Genomic DNA, 15,691 nt, shown 5'->3' with positions numbered 1-15,691 from the left:
CGCATTTAAGGTAATTATATCTATATCCCTGTTACCATATTCTTAATTGTTTTGGGTTTGTTTTTGTGGTCGTTTTCTTCTCTTGTGTTTCCCACTTAGAGAAGTTCCTTTAGCATTTGTTGTAGAGCTGGTTTGGTGGTGCTGAATTCTCTTAGCCTTTGCTTGTCTGTAAAGCTTTTGATTTTTCCATCAAATCTGAATGAGATCCTTGTCGGGTAGAGTAATCTTGGTTGTAGGTTCTTCCCTTTCATCACTTTACATATATTGTGCCACTCCCTTCTGGCTTGTACAGTTTCTGCTGAAAAATCAGTTGTTAACTTTGCGAGAGTTCCCTTGTATATTATTTGTCTTTTTTCCCTTGTGATTTCAATAATTTTTCTTTGTCTTAAATTTTGTCAATTTGATTGCAGTGTGTCTCAGCATGTTTCTCCTTGCGTTTATCCTGCCTGGAACTCTCTGCACTTCCTGGTGTTGAGGGGCTATTTGTTTTCCCATGTTAGGGAAGTTTTTGACTATAAGCTCTTCAAATATTTTCTCGGGTCCTTTCTCTCTCTCTTCTTCTGGGACCCCTATAATGCGAATGTTGGTGCATTTAATGTTGTCCCAGAGGTCTCTTATGCTGTCTTCATTTCTTTTCATTCTTTTTTCTTTATTCTGTTCTGCAGCAGTGAATTCCACCATTCCATCTTTCAGGTCACTTATCTGTTATTCTGCCTCAGTTATTCTGCTATTGATTCCTTCTAGTGTATTTTTCATTTCAGTTATTTTATTGTTCATCTCTGTTTGTTTGTTCTTTAATTCTTCTAGGTGTTTGTTCTTTAATTCTTCTAGGTCTTCATTAAACATTTCTTGCATTTTCTCGGTCTTTGCCTCCATTCTTTTTCTGAGGTCCTGGATCATTGTCACTATCATTATTCTGAATTCTTTTTCTGGAAGGTTGCCTATCTCTACTTCATTTAGTTGTTTTTCTGGGGTTTTATCTTGTTCCTTCATTATGGCACATAGTCCTCTGCCTTTTCATTTTTCAATCTTTCTGTGAATGTAGTTTTCATTCCACAGGCTGCAGAATTGTAGTTCTTCTTGCTTCTGCTGTCTGCCGTCTCTAGCACAATGTAGTTTTGATTTTGCATCTCTCTAATACAGTAAGTCTTCTACATATGAACCTTCAATTTGCGATCATTCAAAGATGCCAACTTTCCCCTGTATGCCAACTGCTGTACGACACTACTGTACTTTTCAAGGTACTGTACTGTAAGATTAAAAATGTTTTCTTTAGTTTTTGTGTTTATTGTTTATGTATTATTTGTGTGAAAAGTATTATAAACCTATTACAGTACAGTACTATATAGCCAATTGTGTTAGTTGGGTAACTAGGCTAACTTTGTTGGACTCATGAACAAATTGGACTTACGAACATGCTCTTGGAATGGAACTCATTCGTATGTAAGGGACTTACTGTAATTAGTGGTGTTGAGCATCTTTTCCTGTGTTTGTTGGCCATCTGTATGTCTTCTTTGGAGAAATGTCTATTTAGGTCTTCCACCCATTTTTGGATTGGGTTGTTTGTTTTTTTGATATTGAGCAGCATGAGCTGTTTGTATATTTTAGAGATTAATCCCTTGTCAGTTGTTTCATTTGCAAATATTTTCTCCCATTCTGAGGGTTGTATTTTCATGTTGTTTATGTTTTCCTTGCTGTGCAAAAGCTTTTACGTTTCATTAGGTCCCATTTGTTTATTTTTGTTTTTATTTTCATTACTCTAGGAGGTGGGTCTAAAAAGAACTTGCTGCGATTCATGTCAAAGAGTGTTCTGCCTATTTTTCCCTCTAACAGTTTTATAGTGTCTGGCCTTACATTTAGTGTTTGATCCATTTTGAGTTTATTTTTGTATATGGTGTATTAGGTTGTGTTCTAATTTCATTCTTTTACATGTAGCTGTCTTTTACATCTGTTAGGGAGTGTTCTAATTTCATTCTTTGACATGTAGCACCACTTATTGAAGAGACTGTCTTTTCTCCATTGTATGTTCTTGCCTCCTTTGTCATAGATTAGGTGACCATAGGTGCATGGGTTTTTCTCTGGGCTTTCTATCCTGTTCCATTGATCTACATTTCTGTTTTTGTGTCAGTACCATACTGTCTTGATTACTGTAGCTTTGTAGTATAGTCTGAAGTCAGGGAGCCTGATTCCTCCAGCTCTGTTTTTGTTTCTCAAGATTGCTTTTGCCATTCTGGGTCTTTTGTATTTCCATACAAATTGTAAATTTTTTTGTCCTAATTCTATGAAAAGTGTCATTGGTAATTTGATAGATATTGCACTGAATATGTAGATTGCTTTGGATAGTATAGTCATTTTCACAATATTGATTCTTCCAATCCAAGAACATGGTATATCTCTCCATCTGTTTGTGCTTCGTGTTTACAAAGGACTTTCACATACATTCTGGGTCTAACAAACACCCATTTAGCAGATGAGAAAATTAGGATGTCCAAGGTCACAGTTAATAAACAAGATTTAAACCCATGTCTTCAATTAGTTCTCTGCCACCAACTTCTGTGCCCTGTCTATAGTATGTTCTTTCCAGGAAGAGTTGGGGATCCTTTTCAAATAATTGCATGTATAGGAACATTGTGTAAGTTGCAGATGGGGATAGTTTGAGGGTGAGCAAAAAATAACCTCACTTTATGCTTTGTTTGGAGTTGACTAAGGAAAGATGATGACATATAGATGCCCAGGGATGGCTAAAACTTGTATGTTCCTGTGAACTGATAGTTGTAAATTCACTTTCAACACTTATTTAGAGGAGAAGATGAGAACTCAGCACATGAGTAAGGACTGACGAGGCTGTTGGTGGCTTCCTCAGCTGTCACAGCCTTTATATTCCCAGGGGTTCATGGTTTTGGAAGGAAGTGTAGCTCCTCTGGTGTTCCAAGAACAAGCATGACCTTTGGATGGTTTCATCATCAGCATTCTTTTCAATTACATAAAATATTCTCCTTGATAAGAGTTCTGGGAAATTCACTGCCTCTTTTTTTCCCTTTGTATCTTCACAGATGTCTTTTATGCTCTAGTAATAATCTAATAGATTATCTTACAGATTGTTACCCTGGGCAGTTGTCCCACTAGTCCACTCCTTAGTCAAGTGTTAGATTTAATAGAGAATTTTCTCATTTTTTTGTTGTTCCCCAAATGAAATTGATCAGCCATATAGGCATAGTACTTTTCTGGGAATACAGAAAATATCCTTGTTCTCAAGGAGTTTGTAACTCAGGGAAGATAAAACTATCAGGTGATATTTAAATAGTGAACTGTGTATTGCTCAGTTCAGTGTCACTGGAGTCTAGGGAAGGAGATAGTATCTAAACTAGGCTTCAAAATGTGGCTAGAATATTGTGAGACAGAATGGGAGTGAGTTGGAGGGGGAACAACGTTCCATTGTGGGGGAATATGAGTAAAATTCTATAAATTGGAATGAATAATGTGCATGAAAGGGACAGTGGAAAGCTGGCTTGGAAGATGAGTATTGAGGGAGAGTGGGAAATACAAGACCAGGTCACAATCAAACCTGAAACCCAAGGCGGGATATTTGTTTGATTTAATAAAAGAGAGATTCATCATAGATAACTTGATAGCAAGTGGAAGAACTTTAGGAGGACGAATTTGGCATATTTATGATCGTCAGGAGCTTGGGGAATGGGGTTAGGAGTGACTTGAGTTAGGAGCTGGATTGCAGAGGGATGTGCCATCCTGCAGATGGGGAAAACCAGCGAGAAGCCTGTTGCAAAAATCCAGGCATAATATTTAGTGAAGCTAGTGATAGGAAGAGAGAGGAAGGGAAAAAAGCAAATCTAATAGATTTGTCAAAGGCAAATAGGTAAACATGCAAAGAAAGAGTTCAGGGAGAGAGAGAAATGGAAGATATTAGAGAGAGAAAAAAATAGTAGGAACTGAAGTGCCAAAGCTTATGGGGCATTGAGTCCTAACTGGTGTTAAAAACAACTTTATGTCAAGTTTTAGAAAGCATGTAACATGGATTAATTCAAGGTCCAGTGCAAATACCTTCTCTAAGAAACCTTTCTAACCTTTTTACATTAATCAAGATTTCAACAAAATGATTGATTAAAAAACCCTCCTTCTTCTGAACTCCCATCACTCTTTTAATACGATTCTCTTATAAAATAAAAATTTTATGATGTCCAGTGCTTATCATGGTACCTGGTATATTTAAGCGGTTCAATAAGGGCTTGCAAATCGATGAATGAGGTAGGAAAGTGTGGTGTTCAGATTACAGGTGAAAGAATCCTTACTAACATTGATAGAACTAAAAATTATATTGCTGAAAGGAACTTTAGGAAATCATTTCATAATTCGAATTCTACCTGAGAAAATATAATCTAACATTTTGTAACATTCTTGGAAAGTGGTAATTCAGCCTCTGCTTAAACAACTTTAGTGAAGAGGTAGTTTACTAAATTTTTGGGTGGGTAAATTGTTTCAAACTTCTTCCTGTGTTGAGCCCAAAGACTCCGTATTAACTCTACTCATTATTATTAGAAATGTCTAATGGCAAATGGATCAATTCCTGCCATTATTTATTTAAATATAGTTATTATGTTTGCTCAACACCCATTTTTTTCCCCTTAAATGTAATATTCTTCATTCTTGAAACCTTCTCCGTGTTTACTGGTTTTGAGATTCCAGTCACCCGGGTTGCTCTTCTCTAGGTAGATTCTGGGTTAATGATGACTCCTTTTAATGGTGGCAATGTTAAACACATCACTTCTGGTCTGATTCTGGTTGTAAATAGTCAACAGAACTAGAAACTTCTTTTCATGAACACAGTCTTTCTAAAAATTCTTCCTGATGCTTTGTTAACATTTTAAAACTCATATTGAGCTTGTTGTCAAACTTCTGACTCCTCTTTGTATGTGCTGAGATTTGTACGACTGTTTTTCACTATTAGATTTCATCTTATTATATCCTGCCCATTATCTTAGCCAAGTGGTGATTTTGAATCTTAACCCTATCATTCAACATCCAGCATATTCTCTATACCCTTCAGCTAATATATATAACCTCATACAAATTATTGATGAAAATATTAAATATGATGGCATCAAGATTCATGTTTGTTTTGCTTCCCATTGCACTTCTGACATCTAGTACAGTGCCTGGTAAATATTAGATATTTAATAAATACTTTTGAGTAAATGAATAGCAGAGTTCTTCCTTTAGTCAACTAATCAACACTTTTAATGTACTGTCATTTTACCAGGTATAAACTATGTGTAAAATTAATAGCCAATATTCCTCCATATTTCTTCCAAAGATAGAATGAAGGGCTCTTTCAAATCCACTGGTTTAACCAAAAATAATTTTTGGGTAGTAGGTATTTTAAGAAACACTGATTCCAGGAGATAGGCAGGAAAAGAAGGGGTAAAGGATCATAAGTGTTTGGGAGTCTCCTTATTAAATCCCTCTGGAGGTCCAATACATTTATCTTAGTAAAGACTACAGTAAAACCTAATAAATAAATCAGTTTAACTTTGCTAAAGTCAGAACCTCCCAGATTTATTTACCATGGAATCTTTTTTTGTTCTTGTTAATAGCTATTAATATCTAGTAGAACTAGTGTACCATGGAACAGATTCTGGAAGATGCTAATGTACAAACTTCTCTCAGTTAAAATGAAAATGAAATTCATCAGGAGTGATTTGCTCTTCTTAAGCCCATCTTGAATTTTAACAGTCACCCATTCACTCTTCATGTGCTCACAAACTGGTGCTTCAAATAAGCAGAATAAGATGTTAAAAAATTTGGCTCGAGTTGATATTAAGCCATAGATTTAGAGCAGGGTTTCCACTCTGGCTTTGCATCAGAATTACCTGTTAAGATTTTAAAGAAATTTATATGCTTGCAATTCAGCTTGGAGTTCATGCTTCCATAGGTGGATTGGGGGTGGGGGATGGACAGAGATACACAGGCAGAGTTACTAACTCCTGGGGGCATCCACTGCTCTTTCCTTGTTGTAAGTTGAGATATCACACTTTCCCTGTCATCCTGCACTATTCCTGTTTTCCACACAACCCCTCAGAGACCTCTAACAATGGCTGGCAGAGACTCAAACACATTTAGAACAAGGCTCTCTGTTGTTCTTCCCATTTGTCTTGGTCTTCAATTCTCTCATCCCAATATTTGCTCTATCCTTTCCAATCAATCCTTCGCCTTAACTTAGAAGATAAAAGCAAAATAAATATTGAGTAGCTCTGCTTTCTCCTTGTCATCTGTCAATATTATTACATTGATCCCAAGTATCATATCTATGCCTTCCAAAACTAAAACAGCCCCTTTGTTTCCTTTGGCATATTTTGCAAGTTTCAATACATTCTTGGGATTTAGCCTTCTTGAATTATTATTCACTCTTCTCAAATATTCCCATGTCTCTATTCTTCCCTCATTTTATATATGTACACAGATGCAACAATTTTTGAAATGAAATTTTATATTGGTATCATGAAAGAAGCATTAAAATATTTTATGTTCCTTATTAACACTACCAGAAAGCATTTATTAAGTATGCCTTGTTTGTTCATTCATCTATCATTGTAGCATTATGTTCTATATCTGCTACAGGAAGAACAGGGTAAAGAAAAACTGGAAAAAGAGAATGGATCACAGAAGTAGTGACAAATGTACAGCTTAGGGAAAAAAAGTTGCTTTAAAATCCCTGTTATTGGCCACCAAATAATTAAATAGAAAAATTGTTTATATGATTTTTTTTTTTTAACAAAGTGGATCAACAGCTTTATAGCTACTTTATTTATTTATTTATTATTTATTTTTGGCTGTGTTGGGTCTTCGGTTCATGCAAGGGCTTTCTCCAGTTGCGGCAAGCGGGGGCCACTCTTCATCGCGGTGCGGGGACTGCTCTTCATCGCGGTGCGCGGGCCTTTCACTATCGCGGCCCCTCCCGTTGCGGGGCACAGGCTCCAGATGCGCAGGCTCAGTAGTTGTGGCTCACGGGCCCAGCTGCTCCGTGGCATGTGGGATCTTCCCAGACCAGGGCTCAAACGCGTGTCCCCTGCATTAGCAGGCAGATTCTCAACCATTGCGCCACCAGGGAAGCCCTATATGATTTTTTTTTAACCTATCAAATACATACCCACCATTACCTTCAATCAAGGTCAGAAGTTGTTAACATGTATTACAAGAACTTTTGAGTTCTGACCGCTGATTCCTATATATTTTATTCATTTCCTGTTTCATTCTCTCTCCATCCATTTTCCTTCACTAACTTTCACCAGATGCCTGAATAATTTTTTCTTGTCCTTCAAGTGTCAGCTTAGACATCATTTTTAATGTGAAGCCCACCCTGACGCCAAAGCTGGGTGTCTTTCCCTCACATCCCTATGAAAGTGGATACTTCTCTATTCCTATCATTAATGGTCTGTTTATCTCCTTTCTTTCTCACTGGGACATTAGGGCTTGTGTTTCATTCATTGTTGTATCTCCAGCACCCAGGACAGCGCCTGATACTGTATTCAATAAATACACATTGAATAAAAGAGAGAAGAAAAGAGGGCACTTCTCTCTATATCTTGATCTTCCTGATAAAATATGACTTTGGGTACATCAGCAGCTTGGAGCCAGGAACTCTGTGGAAGAAAAAGCTCTCTTTAAGCATCCTCAGCAAAGAATGCAAATGGATGTTCTCAGCTCTCTAGCTGCAGATAATATGAGAGACAGGAAGTATATTGTGTGTTTTTTCAGATCCCAGCTGGAGCTGACAGTGCAAAGACTTTCAGAAAATAATTTTGCTATTTGTAAACTGAAGGAATGTGATATGGAAGTAAATGAGGAAGAATAAATATGGAACTACACAATGTGGTGTTAATAGTCACTGTTGGGGAGATAACTGCACTGTAAAAAGCATGATGATACATAAAGGATAAAACCATTAATTTTTCTCCTCACAAAATAATCCAAATCCAGAGCTATTCCATACATTAAATGATGAAATCTGCTCACCACAGCTTTTTGAAATTTTGTTTAGTTTATGTGAATTTTCCTTCTGCCTTATTCATGAACTCATGTGGTGTAGTTACCCTTCATAAGGGAAATGTGGCTTGATTTCACCACCAGAAATAAACTGAATTCAGATATAGTTTGGAATAAAAATGCACGGTCATTTCCAAAATATAAATACTTAATATTAGTACTTACAGGAAAACATGAAATCTTGAGACGTATAATTCATAAAATATGAATTTACACTCCATTTAGACTGCCACAAATTTGAGGACCTGGGTATTTTTGAGATTTGTTTTAAGCCTGATCCATTTTAATTTCTAATAATAAATATGAAGTAACCTATTTCATTTATATCTCCTGCTGTGAAATAAGCTGCTCTATGCAAGAACTCACATTGCCATCTATAACTCAGGAATCATGAGCTCAGAGTCTCTAGGACTAGGGCCCTGTCCCACCCCCCTCTGTGGCCTCAGCTCCCAGCCCAGAGACTGGTACACAGAAGGAACTCAATATATTTTTATAGACTCAGTGAATGATGTCTTTAATTGTTCAGTGTTTGTGCATCACAGTAGATTCTTGCTGGAGTTATTGTGGTACCTGTAGGGTTCTGATTAACTTCCACCCCAGGAATAAACACAGGTTATATTTCTAATAAATATTTACGTCCAAGGCTCTTCCTCAGTCTCTGGTTTCTCTTGGGGGTACTGTGCCCATCCTGTGACCACTGGTTTCAGCCTGCTTAGAGAGATCCGTTCCCCTCAGGAATTAAGACAGCAAATGCTATAAAGTTATCTGGGGATGGTTCAAAAGCTAAATGATACTTCCAAGTGCTGCCCATGTTCTCTCACCTCTGCCCTTCTCCATGCTTGCCTTCCTAGCTTAGTTCCCCCTCTCATGCCTTCAACATGGGTTCTGCTTTCTCCACAAAAGCAGAGGGGATATGTTCTTCTCTTGCCCTTTTTCTTTGACTTAGTATACTCTTTTGAGTTTGTCCCATCTCCTATACTCCTGGTGTGGCATCTTGGTGCCTCTATTGCCCTCTCCCTTTTTAGGTTCTTCTTTCTTGGGATCCATATCTTTCCTTCTGTTTCATCTCTATCCACTGCTCCATCCATTGACTCCTTCAATGTTCTTTTCTTACTGTCACACAACGCCCTTTAAAGTCAGCTTCCAGTTGGCAGTGTCTTCTAATGAAGCATACTGAATTTGTATCGTAGCCCTTTTAATACATATTTGATAGTTTTACAATATAAAATACATTTGGTGTTAAAAATCAGTGTTCATCTATTTCATCTACCTGAAAAAAATACTTTACAAATCCCCATTTATATTTGATCCCATATAGTTGTGATGGCTGTTCTAGTCTAAGTTCACTCCTCCTAATGCATCCTCATTATTTTGGAAAGGGAGAATTTATTACATTTTCTTTGAGAAAGGCCACATTAAGAGGAGTTCCTGGGGAGGAGGCAAGATGGCGGAAGAGTAAGACGTGGAGATCACCTTCCTTCCCACAGATACAGTAGAAATACATCTACACGTGGAACTGCTCCTACAGAACACCCACTGGACGCTGGCAGAAGACGTCAGACCTCCCAAAAGGCAAGAAAATCCCCACGTACTTGGGTAGGGCAAAAGAAAAAAGAAACAACAGAGACGAAAGAATAGGGACGGGACCTGCACCTCTGGGAGGGAGCTGTGAAGGAGGAAAGGTTTCCACACACTAGGAAGCCCCTTCGTGGGCAGAGACTGCGGGTGGCAGAGGGGGGAAGCTTCAGAGCCACGGAGGAGAGTGCAGCCACAGGGGTGCGGAGGGCAAAGTGGAGAGATTCCTGCACGGAGGATTGGTGCCGAGTAGCACTCACCAGCCCAAGAGGCTTGTCTGCTCAGCCACCGGGGCGGGCGGGGGCTGGGAGCTGAGACTCGGGCTTCGGTGCTAGCCAGGAGGGAGTCCGGGAAAAAGCCTGCAGCTGCCGAAGAGGCAAGAGACTTTTTCTTGCCTCTTTGTTTCACGGCGCGCAAGGAGAGGGGATTCAGAGGGCTGCCTAAACGAGCTCCAGAGACGGGCGCGAGCCGCGGCCATCAGCGCGGATCCCACAGCAACAGGGGCGCAGAGGGAAAAACGGAGAGATTCCCGCACGGAGGCTCGGCGCAGAGCAGCACTCACCAGCCCGAGAGGCTTGTCTGCTCGGCCGCCGGGGCGGGCGGGGGCTGGGAGCTGAGGCTCCGGCTTCAGTGCTAGCCGGGGCGGAGTCCGGGAAAAGGTCTGCAGCTGCCGAAGAGGCAAGAGACTTTTTCTTGCCTCTTTGTTTCGCGGCGCGCAAGGAGAGGGGATTCAGAGCGCCGCCTAAACGAACTCCGGAGACGGGCGCAAGCCACGGCTATCAGCGCGAACCCCAGAGACGGGCGGGAGGCACTAAGGCTGCTGCTGCCGCCACCAAGAAGCCTGTGTGCAAGCACAGGTCACTCTCCACACCGCCCCTCCCGGGAGCCGGTGCAGCCCGCCACTGCCAGGCTCCCGTGATCCAGGGACAACTTCCCCGGGAGAAGGCACGGCGCGCCTCAGGCGGGTGCAATGTCACGTCAGCCTCTGCCGCCGCAGGCTCGCCCTGCCTCCTCCATACCTCTCTCTCCCCCCGGCCTGAGTGAGCCAGAGCCCCCGAAGCAGCTGCTCCTTTAACCCCGTTCTGTCTGGGCGGGGAACGGACGCCCTCAGGCGACCTACACACAGAGGCGGGTCCAAATCCAAAGCTGAACCCTGGGAGCTGTATGAACAAAGAAGAGAAAGGGAAATCTCTCCCAGCAGCCTCAGAAGCAGCGGATTAAAGCTCCACAAACAACTTGATGTGCCTCTGCATCTGTTGAATACCTGAATAGACAACGAATCATCCCAAGTTCAAGAGGTGGACTTTGGGAGAAGGATATATTAATTTTTCCCCTTTTCCTTTTTTTGTGAGTATATATGTGTATGCTTCTGGGTGAGATTTTGTCTGTATAGCTTTGCTTTCACCATTAGTCCTAGGGTTAGGTCCGTCCGTTTTTGTTTTTTGGATTTTTTTTTTTTCACCTAAAAAAAATTTTTTTTCCTAATAAATATTTCCTTAACAATTTTTTCCTTATTTCCTATTTTTAGAAATTAAAAAAATTTTTTAATAAGTTTTTCATATTTTTTATTTTTTAAAATTAAAAATTTTTTTCTTAATAAATTTTTTCTCAATTTTTTTCTTATTTTTTATTATAAAAAATTAATAAATCTATTTTTAAAAATTAAAAAATATTTTTTCTTAATAAATTTATTCTTAATTTTTTTTCTTATTTTTTATTATAATAGTTTTATTTTATTTTATTTTATCCTCTTTCTTTCTTTCTATTTTTTTCTCACTTTTATTCTGAGCCGTGTGGATGAAAGGCTCTTGGTGCTCCAGCCAGGCATCAGGGCTGTGCCTCTGAGGTGGGAGAGCCAACTTCAGAACACTGGTCCACAAGAGACCTTCCAGCTCCAAGTAATACCAAATGGCGAAAATCTCTCAGAGATCTCCATCTCAACATCAAGACCGAGCTTCATTCAACGACCAGCAAGCTACAGTGCTGGACACCCTATGCCAAACAACTAGCAAGACAGGAACACAGCCCCATCCATTAGCAGAGAGGCTGCCTAAAATCATAATAAGGCCACAGACACCCCAAAACACACCACCAGACGTGGACGTGCCCACCAGAAAGACAAGATCCAACCTCATCCACCAGAACACAGGCACTAGTCCCCTCCACCAGGAAGCCAACACAACCCACTGAACAAACCTTAGCCACTGCGGACAGATACCAAAAACAACGGGAACTACGAACCTGCAGCCTGTGAAAAGGAGACCCCAAACACAGTAAGATAAGCAAAATGAGGAGACAAAAAAACACACAGCAGGTGAAGGAGGAGGGTCAAAACACTCCAGACCTAACAAATGAAGAGGAAATAGGCAGTCTACCTGAAAAAGAATTCAGAATAATGATAGTAAAGATGATTCAAAATCTTGGAAATAGAATAGACAAAATGCAAGAAACATTTAACAAGGATGTAGAAGAACTAAAGAGGAACCAAGCAACGATGAAAAACACAATAAATGAAATTAAAAATACTCTAGAAGGGATCAATAGCAGAATAACTGAGGCAGAAGAACGGATAAGTGACCTGGAAGATAAAATAGTGGAAATAACTACTGCAGAGCAGAATAAAGAAAAAAAGAATAAAAAGAACTGAGGACAGTCTCAGAGACCTCTGGGACAACATTAAACGCACCAACATTCGAATTATAGGGGTCCCAGAAGAAGAAGAGAAAAAGAAAGGGACTGAGAAAATATTTGAAGAGATTATAGTTGAAAACTTCCTTAATATGGGAAAGGAAACAGTTAATCAAGTCCTGGAAGCACAGAGAGTCCCATACAGGATAAATCCAAGGAGAAACACGGCAAGACACATATTAATCAAAGTATCAAAAATTAAATATAAAGAAAACATATTAAAAGCAGCAAGGGAAGAACAACAAATAACACACAAGGGAATCCGCATAAGGTTAACAGCTGATCTTTCAGCAGAAACTCTGCAAACCAGAAGGGAGTGGCAGGATATACTTAAAGTGATGAAGGAGAAAAACCTACAACCAAGGTTACTCTACCCAGCAAGGATCTCATTCAGATTTGATGGAGAAATTAAAACCTTTACAGACAAGCAAAAGCTGAGAGAGTTCAGCACCACCAAACCAGCTTTACAACAAATGCTAAAGGAACTTCTCTAGGCAAGAAACACAAGAGAAGGAAAACACCTACAATAACAAACACAAAATATTTAAGAAAATGGGAATAGGAACATACATATCGATAATTACCTTAAATGTAAATGGATTAAATGCTCCCACCAAAAGACACAGACTGGCTGAATGGATACAAAAACAAGACCCATATACATGCTGTCTACAAGAGACCCACTTCAGACCTAGAGACACATACAGACTGAAAGTGAGGGGATGGAAAAAGATATTCCATGCAAATGGAAATCAAAAGAAAGCTGGAGTAGCAATTCTCATATCAGACAAAATAGACTTTAAAATAAAGACTATTACAAGAGACAAAGAAGGACACTATATAATGATCAAGGGATTGATCCAAGAGGAAGGTATAACAATTGTAAATATTTATGCACCCAACATAGGAGCACCTCAATACATAAGGCAAATACTAACAGCCATAAAAGGGGAAATCGACAGTAACACAATCATAGTAGGGGACTTTAACACACCACCTTCACCAATGGACAGATCATCCAAAATGAAAATAAATAAGAAAACACAAGCTTTAAATGATACATTAAACAAGATGGACTTAATTAATATTTATAGGACATTCCACCCAAAAACAACAGAATACACATTTTTCTCAAGTGCTCATGGAACATTCTCCAGGATAGATCATATCTTGGGTCACAAATCAAGCCTTGGTAAATTTAAGAAAATTGAAATCGTATCAAGTATCTTTTCCAACCACAACGCTATGAGACTAGATATCAATTACAGGAAAAGAGCTGTAAAAAATACAAACACATGGAGCCTACACAATACACTACTTAATAACGAAGTGATCACTGAAGAAATCAAAGGGGAAATCAAAAAATACCTAGAAACAAATGACAATGGAGACACGACGACCCAAAACCTATGGGATGCAACAAAAGCAGTTCTAAGAGGGAAGTTTATAGCAATACAAGCCTACATCAAGAAACAGGAAACATCTCGAATAAACAACCTAACCTTGCACCTAAAGCAATTAGAGAAAGAAGAGCAAAAAAACCCCAAAGCTAGCAGAAGGAAAGAAATCATAAAGATCAGATCAGAAATAAATGAAAAAGAAATGAAGGAAACAATAGCAAAAATCAATGAAACTAAAAGCTGGTTCTTCGAGAAGATAAACAAAATTGATAAACCATTAGCCAGACTCATCAAGAGAAAAAGGGAGAAGACTCAAATCAATAGAATTAGAAAAAAAAAGGAGAAGTAACCACTGACACTGCAGAAATACAAACGATCATGAGAGATTACTACAAGCAACTCTATGCCAATAAAATGGACAACCTGGAAGAAATGGACAGATTCTTAAAAATGCACAACCTGCCGAGACTGAACCAGGAAGAAATAGAAAATATGAACAGACCAATCACAAGCACTGAAATTGAAACTGTGATTAAAAATCTTCCAACAAACAAAAGCCCAGGACCAGATGGCTTCACAGGCGAATTCTATCAAACATTTAGAGAAGAGCTAACACCTATCCTTCTCAAACTCTTCCAAAATATTGCAGAGGGAGGAACACTCCCCAACTCATTCTACAAGGCCACCATCACCCTGATACGAAAACCAGACAAAGATGTCACAAAGAAAGAAAACTACAGGCCAATATCACTGATGAACATAGATGCAAAACTCCTCAACAAAATACTAGCAAACAGAATCCAACAGCACATTAAAAGGATTATACACCATGATCAAGTGGGGTTTATTCCAGGAATGCAAGGATTCTTCAATATATGCAAATCAATCAACGTGATACATCATATTAACAAACTGAAGGAGAAAAACCATATGATCATCTCAATAGATGCAGAGAAAGCTTTCGACAAAATTCAACACCCATTTATGATAAAAGCCCTGCAGAAAGTAGGCATAGAGGGAACTTTCCTCAACATAATAAAGGCCATATATGACAAACCCACAGCCAACATTGTCCTCAATGGTGAAAAACTGAAACCATTTCCACTAAGATCAGGAACAAGACAAGGTTGCCCACTCTCACCACTATTATTCAACATAGTTTTGGAAGTGTTAGCCACAGCAATCAGAGAAGACAAAGAAATAAAAGGAATCCAAATCGGAAAAGAAGAAGTAAAGCTGTCACTGTTTGCAGATGACATGATACTATACATAGAGAATCCTAAGATTCTACCAGAAAACTCCTAGAGCTAATCAATGAATTTGGTAAAGTAGCAGGATACAAAATTAATGCACAGAAATCTCTTGCATTCCTATATACTAATGATGAAAAATCTGAAAGTGAAATTAAGAAAACACTCCCGTTTACCATTGCAAGAAAAAGAATAAAATATCTAGGAATAAACCTACCTAAGGAGACAAAAGACCTGTATGCAGAAAATTATAGGACACTGATGAAAGAAATTAAAGATGACACAAATAGATGGAGAGATATACCATGTTCTTGGATTGGAAGAATCAACATTGTGAAAATGACTCTACTACCCAAAGCAATCTACAGATTCAATGCAATCCCTATCAAACTACCACTGGCATTTTTCACAGAACTAGAACAAAAAATTTCACAATTTGTATGGAGACACAAAAGACCCCGAATAGCCAAAGCAATCTTGAGAACGAAAAATGGAGCTGGAGGAATCAGGCTCCCTGACTTCAGACTGTATTACAAAGCTACAGTAATCAAGACAGTTTGGTACTGGCACAAAAACAGAAATATAGATCAATGGAACAGGATAGAAAGCCCAGAGATAAACCCACGCACATATGGTCACCTTATCTTCGATAAAGGAGGCAAGCATATACAGTGGAGAAAAGACAGCCTCTTCAATAAGTGGTGCTGGGAAAATTGGACA

The sequence above is a fragment of the Balaenoptera musculus genome, chromosome 5, assembly GCF_009873245.2.
Source record: "Balaenoptera musculus isolate JJ_BM4_2016_0621 chromosome 5, mBalMus1.pri.v3, whole genome shotgun sequence".
In the NCBI taxonomy this organism is placed as follows: Eukaryota; Metazoa; Chordata; class Mammalia; order Artiodactyla; family Balaenopteridae; genus Balaenoptera; species Balaenoptera musculus.
The sequence above is the reverse complement of the archived record's forward strand: the minus strand, read 5'-3'. Positions refer to the sequence as shown.